Source organism: Aquarana catesbeiana, linkage group LG01, assembly GCF_042186555.1.
Source record: "Aquarana catesbeiana isolate 2022-GZ linkage group LG01, ASM4218655v1, whole genome shotgun sequence".
Taxonomy (NCBI): Eukaryota; Metazoa; Chordata; class Amphibia; order Anura; family Ranidae; genus Aquarana; species Aquarana catesbeiana.
Genome location: NC_133324.1, coordinates 823,593,514 through 823,610,800, shown reverse-complemented (window position 1 = coordinate 823,610,800; position 17,287 = coordinate 823,593,514). Strand labels below are relative to the sequence as shown.

General features: G+C 43.7%; 1 long non-coding RNA gene across 1 annotated transcript in view; it reads right to left on the bottom strand.

Moving 5' to 3' along the window:
- The window catches only part of LOC141124286 (uncharacterized), a 91,043-nt gene extending 75,423 nt beyond the window's left edge, over positions 1-15,620 (bottom strand). The window contains exons 1-2 of the long non-coding RNA XR_012240862.1: positions 15,356-15,620; positions 4,157-4,306 (exon numbers count right to left, since the gene is read on the bottom strand). This is a non-coding gene — a long non-coding RNA (uncharacterized lncRNA). The remainder of the gene's footprint in view (positions 1-4,156; positions 4,307-15,355) is intronic.
- Positions 15,621-17,287: the final 1,667 nt, after the last annotated feature.

Sequence of the window (17,287 nt, the reverse complement as noted above, 5' to 3'; positions counted from 1 at the left end):
TTCCAACAACAAGGTCCTATCACACATTTTCCGTCGGAAAATCTGACCGTGTGTACGGGGCATAACACAAATTACTCATATTTGCTTTATACGTGATTCAAATCATGAATAAAGCATAAACAACTCTCCAATAAATATACTCCTTAAAGTGGAACACCAGCCAAAAATAACAAGATAAACAAATACCTAATTGAAAGTTAAAATAATAAAACCAGCTTTGGATGCAATATTCACCCTCTAACCAGAGATTTCTACCATGGTACTTTTTTCTGCCAATAGATGTCAATCAGTCTGATGGCCAGCATCATTCAACCCACTTTATCTAAGCCCATGTCGTCCTGAACCCACCCCAGCCTGTTACTGAACAGTGAAAGGAAAAGCAGCACAGTAATGAGCTCATCTCTTTATCACATTGCTCTCTCCACCTATCAGCATGCTTCTTGTCAGTGTATGATGCAACAAGGGGGTGCTGATAAGTATTGAGCCTTACCCAGATAAAATTGTGATAGGAAGCTGTAACTGCCACACTATTCTACATTTTCCCCCAGGAAGTCAATGCACTTGTGACATCTGCCCTGCAGCTTCTTAAGTCCCTGCAAATAAAATTTTTCCGGCTGCTGGTGTAACCACTCAGCTGCAGCATTAGCTGCCTCCGGAACACCTCCCAAATCATTGTCCCTTTAGGTGTTTGAGATTGGGGAAAAGATATTAGTCAGAAGGAGCCAGGTTGGGTGATTAGGGTGGATGGGGCATTACTTGAAAGCCTGAGGTCAGTTTTGCCATTGTTTTGCCTGCAGTGTGTGACGAGGCGTAGTCATGCAACAGAATGACACTATTGGCAAGCTTTCCTCAACGTTTTTCCTTGATATTTTGCCTCATCTTCGTCAATAAAGCACAGTAATATATTGCTTTGATGGTTGAACCCTTTTGAAGGTAGTCCACCAGCAGAACTCCCTTCTTATCCCAAAAAACTGTTGCCATTTGCTACTGCACTGACCTTTGTACACTGAACTTCTTTGGCCTTGGGGAACCACTGTGCCTCCATTCCTTAGATTGTTCTTTTGTCTCAGGATCATAACAGTATATCCATGTCTCATCACCAGTTACCAGTTTGTCCAGAAAATCTGACTAATTTATTGCAAAATGTTCCAAAACAATGTCTCCACGTGTTACCTCTTGTTCGGTTGTCAAAAGTTTTGGGATTCACTTTGCTGCAAGCTTTCTCATTTCCAAGTTGTTGTGTATAATGGCACCAACTCTCTCACGTGATATTCCCAGATATGTAGCTAATACTTTTGGCTAATATTCGGTGGTCCTCCATGATTATGTCATGGATGGCTTTCACATTTGCAGGCACAGAGACAGAAACAGGCCTTCTGCTGGATTTCTCACTTTCAACACCAAAATGGCCAGTTTTAAAATTGACAACCCAACATTTAAAGTATTTGTTAACCAGTTTGAACTCTTTTATATTTACCTGGAGTTCAGCTTTCAAAAGGATAGAAATTAGCTTTGAGTGCAGAGTCTTTGCAAAGCTGAGAACTTACTTTGTAGTGATGACATGAAACCTGTGCACATACAGACTGTAGATAGAGAACAGTGAGGTGAGTGAGGTGGGTGAGATCCAGCATGTCCCCCCACTACAGGCTGCCTGCAGAAAGTTACAGGAGGGTGGAAGACCAATCACATTGCACAAGGAGAAAGAACAGCAGTAACCGCTCTGTATTATAGGAAGCTCCTGCACAGAGGCAAAGCGCAGTAATTGTTTAATGCTGAAGTTCTGGTCTAAATTGAATACACAAAGGACTCCAAGACAGAAGTAAGAATACATAGAGCAGCCTTCTTCCACCAGGGTGCCTTGAGGTTTAGTCAGAGGTGCCTTGGCAAAATGCCTAAAAATTGCCCAAAAATTGTATACATGCCGGTGGGTGGATGAAGTGCCAGTGTGCAAAGGTGTTTTTTGATTTGGAAGAATAAATTACCTCTAAAGTTGGGTATCCTAGAACGTCCTATATTTTTAAAACAGAGGTGCATTGAGGAGCATAATTTTAAAGGGTGCCTTTAATGAAAAAAGGTTGAGAAACACTGACACAGTGAACTGGCAGTTAGGCAATGCTTGTTCAGCCTGGAGGTCAGCTTTAATATTTGTTAATACTCCAAACAATTGAGATGAACTTACTGTAAGGAGATATACCTCTGGAGTGCATTGGTGGAGAACCAGTACTTAATTACACACAATGGGTGACAATATTTAGCATTACATAGCATTAAACAATACTCAGGGCCGGACTGGCCTACCGAGATACCGGGAAATTTCCCAGTAGGCCGCCTGCCCTGGGGCCGCTTTGAGCTCTGGCTGCAGCGGCCAAGGCCGATCCTGGGTGGGTGAACCGCGCCCGGGCGCCAAAGCTCAAGTGCAGTCCTCCCCTCCCTCCTCCTCTCCTTCTGTGTGGCACACAGCGGCAATTTCCTGCTGTATTATGGAGCTGGGGTCTATATAGTTCAGCGGTGCTGTAAGAAAGTCCCACCTCCTATACTGGCACTTTTGATAGGCGGTATACTGATCCAATGCTGGGAAATTAAATTAGTATGACGTGTATCATAGTTGTCAGTTTAGGAGGCGGAACTATGTGGCCGCCTGGGCGGGTAATTCAAATCCAAACCCAATGACACAGCAGGAGTTCATGATCCAGGCACTGGTAGGTGGGCACTGCACTGGTAGGCTGCATTTGGTGGGCACTGCACTGATGGGCTGCATTTGGTGGGCACTGCACTGATGGGCTGCATTTGGTGGGCACTACATTTGGTGGGCTGCATTTGGTGGGCACTGCACTTATGGGCTGCATTTGGTGGGCACTACACTGGTGGGCTGCATTTGGTGGACACTGCACTGATGGGCTGCATTTGGTGGGCACTGCACTGATAGGCTGCATTTGGTGGGCACTACACTGATGGGCTGCATTTGGTGGGCACTACATTTGGTGGGCTGCAGGTGGTGGGCACGGCACTGAAGGGCTGCATTTGGTGGGCTGCATTTGGTGGGCACTGCACTGATGGGCTGCATTTGGTGGGCACTACATTTTGTGGGCTGCAGTCAGTGGGCACTGCAAGGCACCCCTGAAGAAATCTGAAGGCACCCTGGTTGAAAAAGGCTATTCTAGCACAAAATGGCAATCTTGGGCTATCTTACTCCCTTTTGCCAGTAATCTGGTGATGTGGAAACCATTTTGCTTTTCAGGACAGCCATAGATGATTAGTTTTTGATCAATCACCCAGAGGGCTGTTCGAAAAACATAAAATAAATAGATTTTCCAGTCTACACAAATGAGGTGGATAGGGGAATCCCCCCTGCTATGCTATTGTATCCTAACAGTGGGGACTGCTCCTCTGTCAGAATACACTAATCTGCACTGCAGCCTCTGGTCGAATTAAAGTTTTTCAACAGTCCCATTTGACAGAAGTCAATTGTTAGATCGACTTCTGTCAAGCAGGAACAGCCAGTCCCTGCTGAATCGGACACATTTCGATCCAACTATGAACAGCTTAATTCCCAGATACCTTATACTACAGTAAGAAGTTCCCCACAGAAGCCTCAGTTTCAAGGTTGCCTTGAAATCGTGATTCTGATTGGTGATACATTAAGCAGAGAGATTGAAAAAGCTTTGAAGAATGGAAAACAGGCCCACCCTCACCCACCCCATATATGAGGAGCTGTTTGGGACAACTAGAAGAAATATTCAACGAACTACAGCTTGAACCCAATTGGGGTAGGCAGGATTTGGTTATCAAGATTTATATCAACATCTGTTAACCCTTCCTTATGTTGCAAACGGTTCTTACTATATGTGTTAATCTTGCCACTACGACCAATCTTTTACTGTCATAATTTATGTTACCGAATATTTGTAACAATGTACATTATAAACAAATAAAAATGTATTGTTTAAAAAAAAGAAATGTTCACTGAACATTCTGCCTTTACCAAATTTTCAGTATTTCCTGGATATCAATATCTCACTGATGGATTTCACTCGTTCCTTGGAACTGCTCCTTAACGGAGACTTTGCACACTATTGTTATCTTAAAATATAATATCATACTGTAACTGATTGAATTATTCTCCTTATCATTTGAGGCAAAATATGGAATATCACACCTCTGTATCATCAGACAAGTTGAATAAGGCCACTAATGTCGTAGCTTGACCTTCAATTTTTCTTTGTTCCTCTAGAGAATAATGCAGTCCAGTATCCACCACACATTTCCACATGACTGGGTCCATTGTGTATGGACAGGGTTCACAAAGCTGCATGAAACAAGAACGTTATTATACAATCAGTTCAAAGCTTTTGATCTTTGCTTTCACTCTTTATTTTCTGTTGTGTCAGAGCTTTAATGCGTTGAATAAGTTAATCATTATGGAAATGTATAGCATGCCGCTTGAAGGGAGTTTGAGCCATAATTAGGTTATTATGCTTTAAAAAAATGTCTCTTACAAGGCTGTTACATGTAATATGCAAACTGATTGGATTTTTGTTTTATAATGCATTCTGTCTTACACACACACACATAGATATGCTGACAGGGTAATAGTATTAAATTGTCTATATGTACAGTGAATTCACATATGATTGTAAGAGAGAAACCATGTGCAGGGCTAGATTTACCTTTAGGCAAAGTAGACCTCTGCCTATAAGCAAAGGAGACAAAGGTGCTGATTTACCAAAGGCAAAGATGTTCACTTTGCAAAGGAATTTTTGCTTTTCAAGGGAATTTTCCCAGAGCTTGGTGAATGCAGTGAAAATTCACGTTGCAAAGAATACCCAATCACCTGCAAGGAAAATAAAAGAAACACTATTTTAGCATGACTGGATAATGGAAGTCAGCAGAGCTGCGCCCTTATTCTCTAGACTGGGAAAATATTCCATATGCAATGTGAAATTTCCCATGCAGAGTGAACAGCCTTTTTGCCTTTAGTAAATCAACCCCAAATAATTGTATTATTGTATTGTATTGTATAATTGTATTATTAATCAATAGCCACACATCGTTTTTTTATTATAACATTTCATATACTTGATATGTGTCTGTTGTACCATGTAATTGTGATAAACGGTATCCTGTTCTCTTTGCATTCCATTGTGTTAAATACCTGGTGTTCCTGCCAGTCCTCCGCTTTCCTATTTGAAACTGACCATGCTAGGCATGAGAGCACATCCATCCCAGTGTGATAAGTTTTCGGGCTGTGCTGGGAGAACAGTCTACCTGTCCTCCAGTGATCATATTTCTATGTTACACCAAGTCACCTATCATTGCGTAGGAATCCTTTACAATGTTTTAATTTGTCATCTGTTACTGTAGTCACTTTGCAAGGGATAATTGTGCTTTGCAAGGAAATTTAACCCAGAGCTTAGTGAATGAGGTGAAATTAAATTTTCACTTTCATAAAGTATATTAAATCATAATATATTAAACCCTTTCACACTGGGGCAGTTTGCAGGCGCTATTGTGCTAAAAATAGCGCCTGCAAACTGACCTGAAACTGCCGCTGCTGCCAGCGCACTGGAGTGGTGCACTGGCAGGAGAGAAAAAAAACTCCTGCAAACAGCATCTTTGGAGCGGTAAAGGAGCGGTGTATTCACCGCTCGTAAACCGCTCCTGCCCATTGAAATCAATAGGGTGTTTTTAACCCTTTTTCTGCCACTAGCGGGGGTTAAAACCACCCCGATAGTGGCCGAATACCGCCGCTAAAACGACGGTAAAGCGGAGCTAAAAATAGCGCAGTTTTACCGCCGACGCACCCAGGGCCGGATTTCCGACAAGGCCACCGAGGCCAGGCCTCGCCTCGGGGCGGCAGTGGAGCAGGGGCGGCACCAAAGCCTCCCCCCCGCCGCATGAAACCCCCCCGATCTGTCCCCACGAGTCCCGGCTCTCACGGCTGCCTCCCTGCACAAACATAGCCCCCGGCGCGGCGGCCTGTAAATACAGACAATAGCGTGCACTGACTTGCTAGTAGGGGCGGACTTGGCCAGGGGGAGGGAGAAAATGACGCCCCCATTAAATGCCCGGCGGTGACTGGCCAGACCGGGTGTATCTCATTCCACTGACTGAGGCGGAGGCGGAGCCTAATGCTCCGCCTACCCTCCTCTGCGTGACTGACACATCCCTATCCATGTTCTTCTTGTCCCAGGGGGCGGGGTCTCGGGGTCCCTCTCTGTCACTCACTGTAGGAGGAAACAAAAGAGGAGGATGATGGGATTGGAACCCCCGCAAGTGGTGGCCAGGACAGCAGGTAAGTTGAATTTATTTTTGTAAGTGGCAGTGCTCACTGCTCATCTTAGATTAAATGCAATTTTTCAGAGCATATTGCAATAAAGTGCTCCATGCATGCTCAAACCCATTAAACTGTCCACATTCAGTGAAAGTTCATGTACTGCAAATTTTGCAGTACATGAACTTTCACTGAATGTGGACAGTTTAATAAGTTTGCATAGGTTCCAGCATGCATGGAGCACTTTGCAGTACATGATTTTTCACTGAATGTGGTGGACTGTCTAATAAGTTTGCATAGATTCCTGTAGAGTCCCATAGATTCATGATAGGCGGCATTGATGGGCACTGATAGGCGGCACTGGTGAGCTGCACTGATGGGCACTGGTAGGCTGCACTGATGGGCACTGATACGCGGCACTGATAGGCGACACTGGTAGGCTGCACTGATGGGCACCGGTAGGCTGCACAGATGGGCACTGGTAGGCTGCACTGATAGGCGGCACTGTTGGGCACTAATAGGCGGCACTGGTAGGCTGCACTGATGAGCACTGATAGGCGGCACTGGTAGGCTGCACTGATGGGCACTGGTAGGCTGCACTGATAGGCTGAACTAATGAGCACTGATAGGCGGCACTGATGGGCACTAATAGGCAGCACTGGTAGGCTGCACTGATGAGCACTGATAGGTGGCACTGGTAGGCTGCACTGATGGGCACTGGTAGGCTGCACTGATAGGCTGAACTAATGAGCACTAAATGGCGGCACTGGTAGGCTGCACTGATGAGCACTGGTAGGCTGCACTGATGGGCACTGGTAGGCGGCACTGATGGGCTGCACTGATAGGCAGCATTGATGGGCACTAATAGGCGGCACTGGTAGGCTGCACTAATGAGCACTGATAGGCGGCACTGGTAGGCTGCACTGATGGGCAATTGTAGGCTGCACTGATAGGCTGAACTAATGAGCACTGATAGGCAGCACTGATGGGCACTAATAGGCGGCACTGGTAGGCTGCACTGATGAGCACTGGTAGGCTGCACTGATGGGCACTGGTAGGCGGCACTGATGGGCTGCACTGATAGGCAGCACTGATGGGCACTAATAGGCGGCACTGGTAGGCTGCACTGATGAGCACTGATAGGCGGCACTGGTAGGCTGCACTGATGAGCACTGATACGCGGCACTGATAGGCGACACTGGTAGGCCGCACTGATGGGCACTGGTAGGCTGCACTGATGGGCACTGGTAGGCTGCACTGATAGGCTGTACTGATAGGCAGCACTGATGGGCACTAATAGGCGGCACTGGTAGGCTGCACTGATGGGCACTGGTAGGCTGCACTGATAGGCTGAACTAATGAGCACTGATAGGCGGCACTGATGAGTACTGATAGGCGACACTGGTAGGCTGCACTGATGGGCACTGGTAGGCTGCACTGATGGGCACTGGTAGGCTGCACTGATATGGTCGGCACTGATGGGCACTAATAGGCGGCACTGGTAGGCTGCACTGATGGGCACTGGTAGGCTGCACAGATGGGCACTGGTAGGCTGCACAGATGGGCACTGGTAGGCTGCACAGATGGGCTGCACTGATAGGCGGCACTGATGGGCACTAATAGGCGGCACTGGTAGGCTGCACTGATGAGCACTGATAGGCGGCACTGGTAGGCTGCACTGATGGGCACTGGTAGGCTGCACTGATAGGCTGAACTAATGAGCACTGATAGGCGGCACTGATGGGCACTAATAGGCGGCACTGGTAGGCTGCACTGATGAGCACTGGTAGGCTGCACTGATGGGAACTGGTAGGCTGCACTGATAGGCTGAACTAATGAGCACTGATAGGTGGCACTGATGGGCACTGATAGGCTGCACTGATGGGTACTGATATGCTATATGTTGATATTGTTGAAGTTGTTGTTGATATTTATTTTTGGAACTTAATTCTGCATAAAACATTTAATAGTGTAATTTCATGAGATATGTTTAGGTGTGAGGTGTGGGGGGCGGCATTGAAGACCCGGCCTTGGGGCGGCAAAGGGAGTAAATCTGGGCCTGGACGCACCCACCGCCCCAGTGTGAAAGGGGCCTAAGCATCTCTGGAAAACTCCCATGCAAAGTGCAACTTTCCTTGCAGGGTGGTTGTATTTGCCCTTATTAAATCAACAACAGTATGTCAGAACACTTTGCTATGTCTTAACACATCATCTTACACAGAATATGTCAGCCATCAATAAGAGAATACACCATCTGTCAGTATATCAGAACATGTACAGTATGTTATGTGTCTTAGACAGCTGTCTATCTCATTATTTCAGCTAAAATGTGCAGCACTTGTTACATGTATTACTATTTTTATCCTTTATTCATAAAACACCAATATATTGCAGCATGGTTAATACAGCATTGACTTCTTATAACAGAAGGTATATATTTGTTACACAAAAAAAAAAACAGTTTCAAATTATAGACTTCAGACAAAGACAAGTACAAAGGCATGATATGGGAGCAAAAGATGACCCTGCCCATGTGAGCTTATCCTCTAAATTACATGTGTCAAACATAAGACCCATGGGCCGAATCCGGACCGTCAGGCCATTTCATGTGGTCCTTGCACCCAGGGCTTTTTTTCAGCCGGAACCTCTGTCTCTCGCCCTCCACTCTCCGCTCACAACTGTCACTTTTAGACACAGAAGCCTTCTGTGTTTACATGCAAGGATGCTTTTTTGGGGGATGGGGGTGAGATGAGGGTTGAGGAGGGAGATGTGTGCAGAGGTGGGGGGATGGAGGAGAGTGGTACAGAGGTCAGACCTGAGGAGAGGTGGTGGAAGCCAAACCCTGCACTATGTACATAGCACACTTCTGAACTCTGTCCTCTGTACAAAGCGCACTCCTAAATTCTGCACTCCTTAAGTCTGCACTCTGATATTTCTATATAATCTTTATTTTATTTTAATATTGTTTAATAATCTTTTTTTCCCACAAATAGAGCTTTCTTTTGGTAGTATTTGATCACCTTTGCCGTTTTTGTTTTTTTGCGCTCTAATCTAAGCAAACAAAGAGCGACAATTTTGAAAAAAAAATTCTTTTACTTTTTGCTATAATACATACCCAAAAAAAAAATATATATATATAGATAGATATCTCTATCTATATATATATAGATATCTATCTATATCTATATATATATACATATATAACACATTTATTCTTCAGTTTAGGTCCATATGTATTCTTCTACATATTTTTGGTTAAAAAAAAATCGAAATAGACATATATTGATTGGTTTTGCACAAAAGTTATCGCGTCTACAAACTATAGGATAGATTTAGGGATTTTTATTTTTGTATTGTTTTTACTAGTAATGGTGGTGATCTGCGACTTTTAGCGGGACTGCGATTGCAGCGGACAAATCTGACCCCGAATGACACTTTTTGGGGACCAGTGACATTATTACATTGATCAGTGCTATAAAATGTTCTGATCAATGTAAAAATGACACTGGCAGGGAAGGGGTTAACACTAGGGGGCAATCAAGGGGTTAAGTGTGTTCCCTTGGTGTGTTCTAACTGTAGGGGAGATGGGCTCACTGGGACATGACAGAAATCACAGTTCCCGATCACTGGGAACAGTAGATGTCTGACATGTCCCCTGTCAGAACGGGGATCCACCTTGTTTACACTGGCAGATCCCCGTTCTGCCTCTCTACTAGGCGATCTCGGGTCGCCGACAGACATAGAGTCCGCCTGATCCGTTGGCAAGCTCCCGCAGCATGCAGCGGGAGCGAGAGCATTCCGGTGAGCAACTGCACCTGCGCGAGCCGCCGTACAGGTATGGTGGTACGCGCAGGCGCAGGAGAGCCGACCTGCCGCAGTATACAGCATCTGCTAGTGGTTAAGCAATCCCCAAAAAAAGGGGTAAATGACAGCCCAAGAAGGCAACTTACACAGGTCAATGCAAGTAAAACTTCAAGCAAAGAAGCCTAGGCAGCTCTGGCCCTACAGAAATAATTAAAAAATGATCTTAGTTGCCCATGGAGAGAGGACAGAGTGCAGCACTCCTGAATGCTGCACTCTGTGCGTAGCGCACTCCTGAACACTGCACTCTGTACATAGTGCACTCCTGAACGCTGCACTCTGTACATAGCGCACTCCTGAACGCTGCGCTCTGTACATAGCGCACTCCTGAACTCTGCACTCTGTACGTAGCGCACTCCTGAACTCTGCACTCTGTACGTAGCGCACTCCTGAACTCTACACTCTGTACATAGGGCACTCCTGAACTCTGCACTCTGTACGTAGCGCACTCCTGAACACTGCACTCTGTACGTAGCGCACTCCTGAACGCTGCGCTCTGTACGTAGCGCATTCCTGAACTCGGCACTCTGTACGTATCGCACTCCTGAACTCTGCACTCTGTACGTAGCGCACTCCTGAACGCTGCACTCTGTACGTAGCGCACTCCTGAACTCTGCACTCTGTACATAGCGCACTCCTGAAATCTGCACTCTGTACGTAGCGCACTCCTGAAATCTGCACTCTGTACGTAGCGCACTCCTGAACTCTACAATCTGTACCTAGCGCACTCCTGAACTCTGCACTCTGTACGCGCTGCCTACTCGTAATGGTAGCAGACACCCCTGCTCTTAATGGTGGGAAAATTTGAGGCACAGTCAGTAAGCCATGGCATTCTGTAAGGCAATTTAGTTCTGTTATGTATAAAGTATTTTAAAATTATTACCTAAATTGGGCATTAAAAGGATTCTTCGCTTTAGACACAAAGTGACACCCTTGCTTTAGACTACTTTCTGTAGTAATGGTCAATCCATAAAATATGTTGCTCACTGTGGAATTCCATAGTTAAAGTAGAGATATGGCCAAAATAAAAAATTTCATTTTGAATGCAGTCTAGCAATAGCATTAGCATTTTTTTCTTAGTCCTCGCATAACCCATAGTTGTATTAACTGATCCTGCCAGTAGATCTGTTCTTTTCAACTTTCTTTAACAGGGTAACAGTATTTGTTCTGCAATGAAATTGGGCAGCAGTGTTGTCACCCTGTCAACAGCATAGCCTTAGATTTATTTCATATGGATTTTAAGCAAGCAACAAACAAATGAAATCCATTCCACATGTTTAAGGCATACAAAACAATATAAATCCAGAGTACTAGTAGACATATTGAAACAAAAAAAAAAAAACAACAAAAGAAGACAACTACTCATGATGGACTACTTCAGATTTGTGTAAAAAATATACTAAAGCAATCATTAAATACTTTGTCTAAAACCAATGAAAAAAAAATAAAACAAAATAGAGATCAGCCATGATACTGTTCCTGACTCTTTAATGTCATGAAAACTTCACCGAACAATACATTTTATTTGTCCTTTCTTTTAAAATGCTTCCAAAATTGCAATTTTCTTCTTTTATTTGACATGCTTCCTATTAGCTAGGAACCACGATCCGTCACTTCCTCTAGTTAGTCCTCTCTCCCTTCAGTTAGAATCACCTCCCAGGGAACAGAGTTAACCCCTTCACCACCCACTAGTGTTAACCCCTTCACTGCCAGTGACATTTTTACAGTAATCAATGCATTTTTAATCGCACTGATCGCCAATGCCAATGGTTCCAAAAATGTGTCCAAATTTTCTGATGTGTCGGCCATAATGATGCAGTCGCGATAAAAATCACAGATCGCCGTCATTACTAGTAAAAAAAAATAAATAATAATAAAAATGCTATAAATCTATCCCCTATTTTGTAGACGCTATAACTTTTGCGCAAACCAATCAATATACACTTATTGCAATTTTTTTTAACCAAAAATATGTAGAAGAATACATATCAGTCTAAACTGAGGAAAAAAATAGTTTTTTATATATTTTTGGGGGATATTTATTATAGCAAAAAGTAAAAAATAATGCGTTTTTTTCAAAATTGTAATTTTTTTTGTTTATAGCGCAAAAAATAAAAACCGCAGAGGCGATCAAATACCAACAAAAGAAAGCTCTGTTTGTGGGAAAAAAAGGACGTCAATTTTGTTTGGGTACAACGTCGCACGACCGCGCAATTGTCAGTTAAAGCGACGCAGTGCCAAATCTCAAAAAGTGCTCTGGTTAGGAAGGGGGTAAATTCTTCCGGGGCTGAAGTGGTTAAACAGCTCAATGAGAAATGGTAAGATTTTGCCAACAGTAAAGTTGTCTGATCCTGACGTGTGATTCTGTGTGTAGAGCTACCCTCAGAGGAGCCACTTGGTTTGATGGGTCCTCAGTTCTTCCACAACCCCTAAACTGCTAAATCCCCATTGACACACCTGGTATAGATTGAAGGCTGATCTCACCTGCGTTACCTAAAGTGGTTGTAAAGGCACAAGGTTTTTTACCTTCATGCATTCTAAGCATGAGGGTAAAAAACATGTGTGGAGCAACCCCCCAGCCCCCCTAATACTTACCTGGGCCCCCTCTCGATTCAGACATGTCTAGGAGAGCCTTGCCTCTCTGGGGACTCGCACTCCTGACTGGCTTTTCGCAGGAGTGGAAGCCATTGGCTTCTGCTGCAGTCAATCACAGCCAATAAGCCAATCAGGAGCCGGAGATGGCGAGGCCGAGCTGCGGCTCCATGTGTGAATGGACACACAGAGCAGCGGCTCAGCTCGGGTGCCCCCATAGCAAGCTGCTTGCTGTGGGGGCACCTGGCTAGAGGGAGGGGCCATGACGTGGGACCTGAGGAGGAGGATCTGGGCTGAGCTGTATAACATGTAAACATGTACATGTACATGTATACATACATATTGCCTCTACATACAGCCATGGCCAAAAGTTTTGCGAATGGCACAAATATTAATTTTCACAAAGTTTGCTCCAGAATGTTATGAAGAGTGATCAGATGAATTGCAATTAATTGCAAAGTCCCTCTTTGCCATGAAAATTAACTTAATCCCATAAAAAAAACCATTTCCACTGCATTTGTGAAGAAGGCTTCAGGGCGCCCGATAATCCAGCAAGCGCCAGGACCGTCTCCTACAGTTGATTCAGCTGTGGGATCGGGGCACCACCAGTGCAGTTCTTGCTCAGGAACGGCAGCAGGCAGGTGTGAGTGCATCTGCACACAGTTTGGTGATGAACAAAGCCTTTTCCAGCATAATGGAGCACCTTGCCAAAAAGCAAAAGTGATAACTTAGTGGCTTGGCACTACAAAACATTGAAATGTTGTGTCCATGGCCAGGAAACTCCCCAGACCTTAATCCCATTGAGAACTTGTGGTCAATCCTCAAGAAGCGGGTGAACAAAAGAAAGCAAACAAATTATGACAAAATCCAAGCATTGATTATGCAAGAATGGGCTTCCATCAGTCAGGATGTGGCCCAGAATTTGATTGACAGCAAGGGTGAATTGCGGAGGAAAAAGGAGGTTCAACACTGCAAATATTTACTCTTTGCATAAACTTAATGTCATTGTCAATAAAAGCCCTTGACACTCATGAACTGCTTGTAATTATACTTCAGTATACCATAGTAACATCTAACAAAAAGATCTAAAAACACTGAAGCAGCAGACTTTGCGAAAATGAATATGTGTGTCAAACTCAAAACTTTTGGCCACGGCTGTAGAAGGTAGCATTGGATTTCTACAGAAGTTGTCTAATTTAAGCAGATAGAGACTGCATTTATATCATATAAAATGTTTGGCTGCCTATTTGCCAATGGTGGACTATTTGTCTATGTGGTCTATGCATAGGGGAACCTGCTTTATCCAAAGAGGTTTGTAACTGTAGGCAGAACAAACAGGTGAAACGGGGATCTAAAACATCCCTTTCCTAAAAAAAATTGTTAGTTGGAGTTTCAATTTAAAAGTCTCAATTGTAAATATATTTATCTAAATCCCTGAATTATAAGACACATTACTAGTCCAGGCATACCCACTGGTCTAGCTTCTGTCTAAAATAGACATCTTCTGAAATGTAGTCACACTTATAGACCCATAGACTAGCAACCTCTTCTCCAGTATATAAAGTCAATTTGATCATTGGGTAAATAGGGGTGAACCGATGATGTTGAGAACAGGAAAGGCTCTCCTCAGTACTAACTATTTTCTTCTGTAGAAAACTTCCTCTAGACAAAACCACTAATGTGTCAGTGAGAGGCATGCAGTACAAAAGCCCTGTGTTTAAGCCATACACACACAGCACATTATGTATGTAACCGCTGTTCCAGACAGCCATAAACTTGCGCTGCCCCGAGCCTTGTTTTGTGTTAAGTTCACCACTATACCCCTGGGAGTAATATCAGCACAGAAAGCATTTAATGCGTACAAACTTATGTAAAAGAGTTCTGTAGGGGCAAAGTAAAACTGTTCTGTTACATAAACAACGGTTTCTTTCCAAAAGTTTTTATATTGTTCCTGGCCTTTTCAATGCACGTATCACTTACTTATTATTCCCTTCAATGGCCAGCTTTTATGCGTGCTAGCTCCCTAAAGGAGAACAGGGTAGAACAAGTTAGTTGGAGCTTGGCAGGCAAACAAAGTCTCTTTAGAAAGACATTCTAGGAACCTGAGGTCTGTGGTACCTGTTATGATCCTTTGGAGACCATACCATTAGCTTAACATTCTTCTTTCTTGCATATATGAATGTGAGGTAGGGGAAACCAGACACTGTCAAGGGACAGTGACTCTTATTGTTGGCACATGGCTGCCTGAAATACACATACATCTAGAAGCAGCCTTTGTTTCATGCCCAAGTGTGTGAATATGTGAACATCTATTTTCTTTTTAGCTTTCTACAATAACTCTACAAAATGTTGACAGCTTACTGTTGGTTTAGGTATATTACCACACACAGCGTTTCTTACTTATCCCATTGGCCCTGGTATTAATAGTTCTGTACACACCCTATTCAGACTGCAATATAATTAAAACAGAATGCAGGATTCACAACACTGTTTCCTAAATTCTGCATATTTTCAACCTTATTAGGTTAGGTACGACAAATTAATGTACCTAAAGCAGACCTTCACCCTTCTCTCCACCCTGTTATCCCCCTCCGCATCGCAAATATCGGTTTCGTTTTTATTTTTACTTACTTATCTTTATTTTCAGGCTCAAAAGGCTTGGCTCATCCCCCAACATCTGGAATTTGCCTAGCAGAATTTGCCTGTGCCTCCTGGGATGTATGGTGTGCAGTCCCAATCAGTAAGGAGGAGGGGGCTGGCTTAGCAGTCTCAGGTAACATGGCAGCGCTAGACCCATGCAGTGGCTGCAGAGAGGGGGAATCACAGCAGCTCAATACTGGATCCGCTGGTTAGGTGAGTTTCCTTTCTCCGAAGAAGACAGTAAAAAACGTTTGATGCATTTAAACAAGTCTAAACACGGGTTGATGCTAGGCGTGTCAAGTGCTTGAGCGTTAATTAATTTCAATGGCCAGAAAAAATTATTATTGTGGCCAACAAAATGAATTATTGCCAATTGCTTGACACACCTAAATATGCCTAAAGGCATTTACACACGTCGAGAGTTTTGTCTGCCAAAGCGCTGCTGCCAGGAGGAAAGGAGTTTAGGAGAGCTGGGCAAACAACCTGTGTACATGGGGCCTTAGGCAAAACAGCAAGAATAATTCCTCAAGTTTTTCTGCAGTTAAAGTACTTAGAGACATTTCTGTTCTAAATAAGAGCTACAACATGCTAGCAGATCTCTTATTGAAAATGTTGGGATCCAACAGCATACATTCATTTTGATAACCCTATAATTGGGACTTCCTGCATCATTTCATCCCAACTTCACAACCAAACATACCACATGCAATGATGAGACTTGCCTTTCCAATAAAAGAAAGAAAATGAAAACTCATTGGTTGTAGAAATGTTCCAATATGCAGGTAAAAATCCCACAAGCACTTCTGATGCTTGTCAGTGCTTAGTAGTGAACTGTATAAAAAAGAAGAAAATTGCCATCATAAGGCCTGGTTGGAATCAATTCCGTAAAGTCAGTTTCTGAGGTTAAGGCGGAACTGTACAAATCTGGGTGATTTTAACAGAGAAGCCTTAATCCTCAGAGGACGCTTTTTGGAAAAAGGGTATAGTGAATTTGAACTCGATAATGCAGTTGGGTTGGCCCTAATGAAGAATAGGGATGACTTGTTGGTTGCCAAACTGAAAATAAAGGATGATTCATTCAAATTTTCCTTTATTACGGGCTATTCTAATCACCATTATGAAATAAAAAAGATAATGCAGAAACATTGGAAAGTCCTGAGAGGTGATCGAGTTTTGGGCCCCAATTTACCTGAGCGACCTCGGGTTGTTTATTGAGGTGTTCCTCCTTTGAGGTTAAAGATTGCTCCAAACATGGTTAATCCACCCAAACAATTATCTTTTTCCCAAAGCATGGGAGGCTTCCACCCATGTAGGAGATGCCCTATTTGCAAGTTGAATACATGTAGAAATAGGAGGATAGATTCCTTTCAGTCAACCTCCACACAAGAAAACTTTCCAATCAGACCTTTTATCACGTGCTCGACTAAATATGTGGTTTACATGATAAAATGCGCATGTGAGAAGCAATATATAGGGCAAACGAAGCGTATGCTCCATGTGAGGCTAAGTGAGCATGTGGCAAATATTAGACATGGCTTCTCAAAACACAGCCTCTCCCAACATTATGCACTCAAGCATGATTGCAACCAGAGGGGCATAGATAAATTTTGTGGTTATTGGAGGGGCAGTAACATGGTTAGGGAAGTCTCATGCCTAGAAACGAAGTGGATCTACCAGGCCCAGACCTACACCTCATTCGTAGCAGAAGAGAAAAAAAAAAAAAAAAGAAAAAAAAGCAACTCCTGCGCACAGGTGGATCACCATATGTAGTAGGCTGAGCACTGGCCTTGCTGCCTTCAAGGATGGGGATCCTAGTGAAAACCGAAATATAAAAAAGACAAAAGCGCACCAGCCTAGTGCATTAACTTTTAAAACATTTATTTGATAAAAAATAGTAAAGGAAATAACTCACAGGCGATTGGT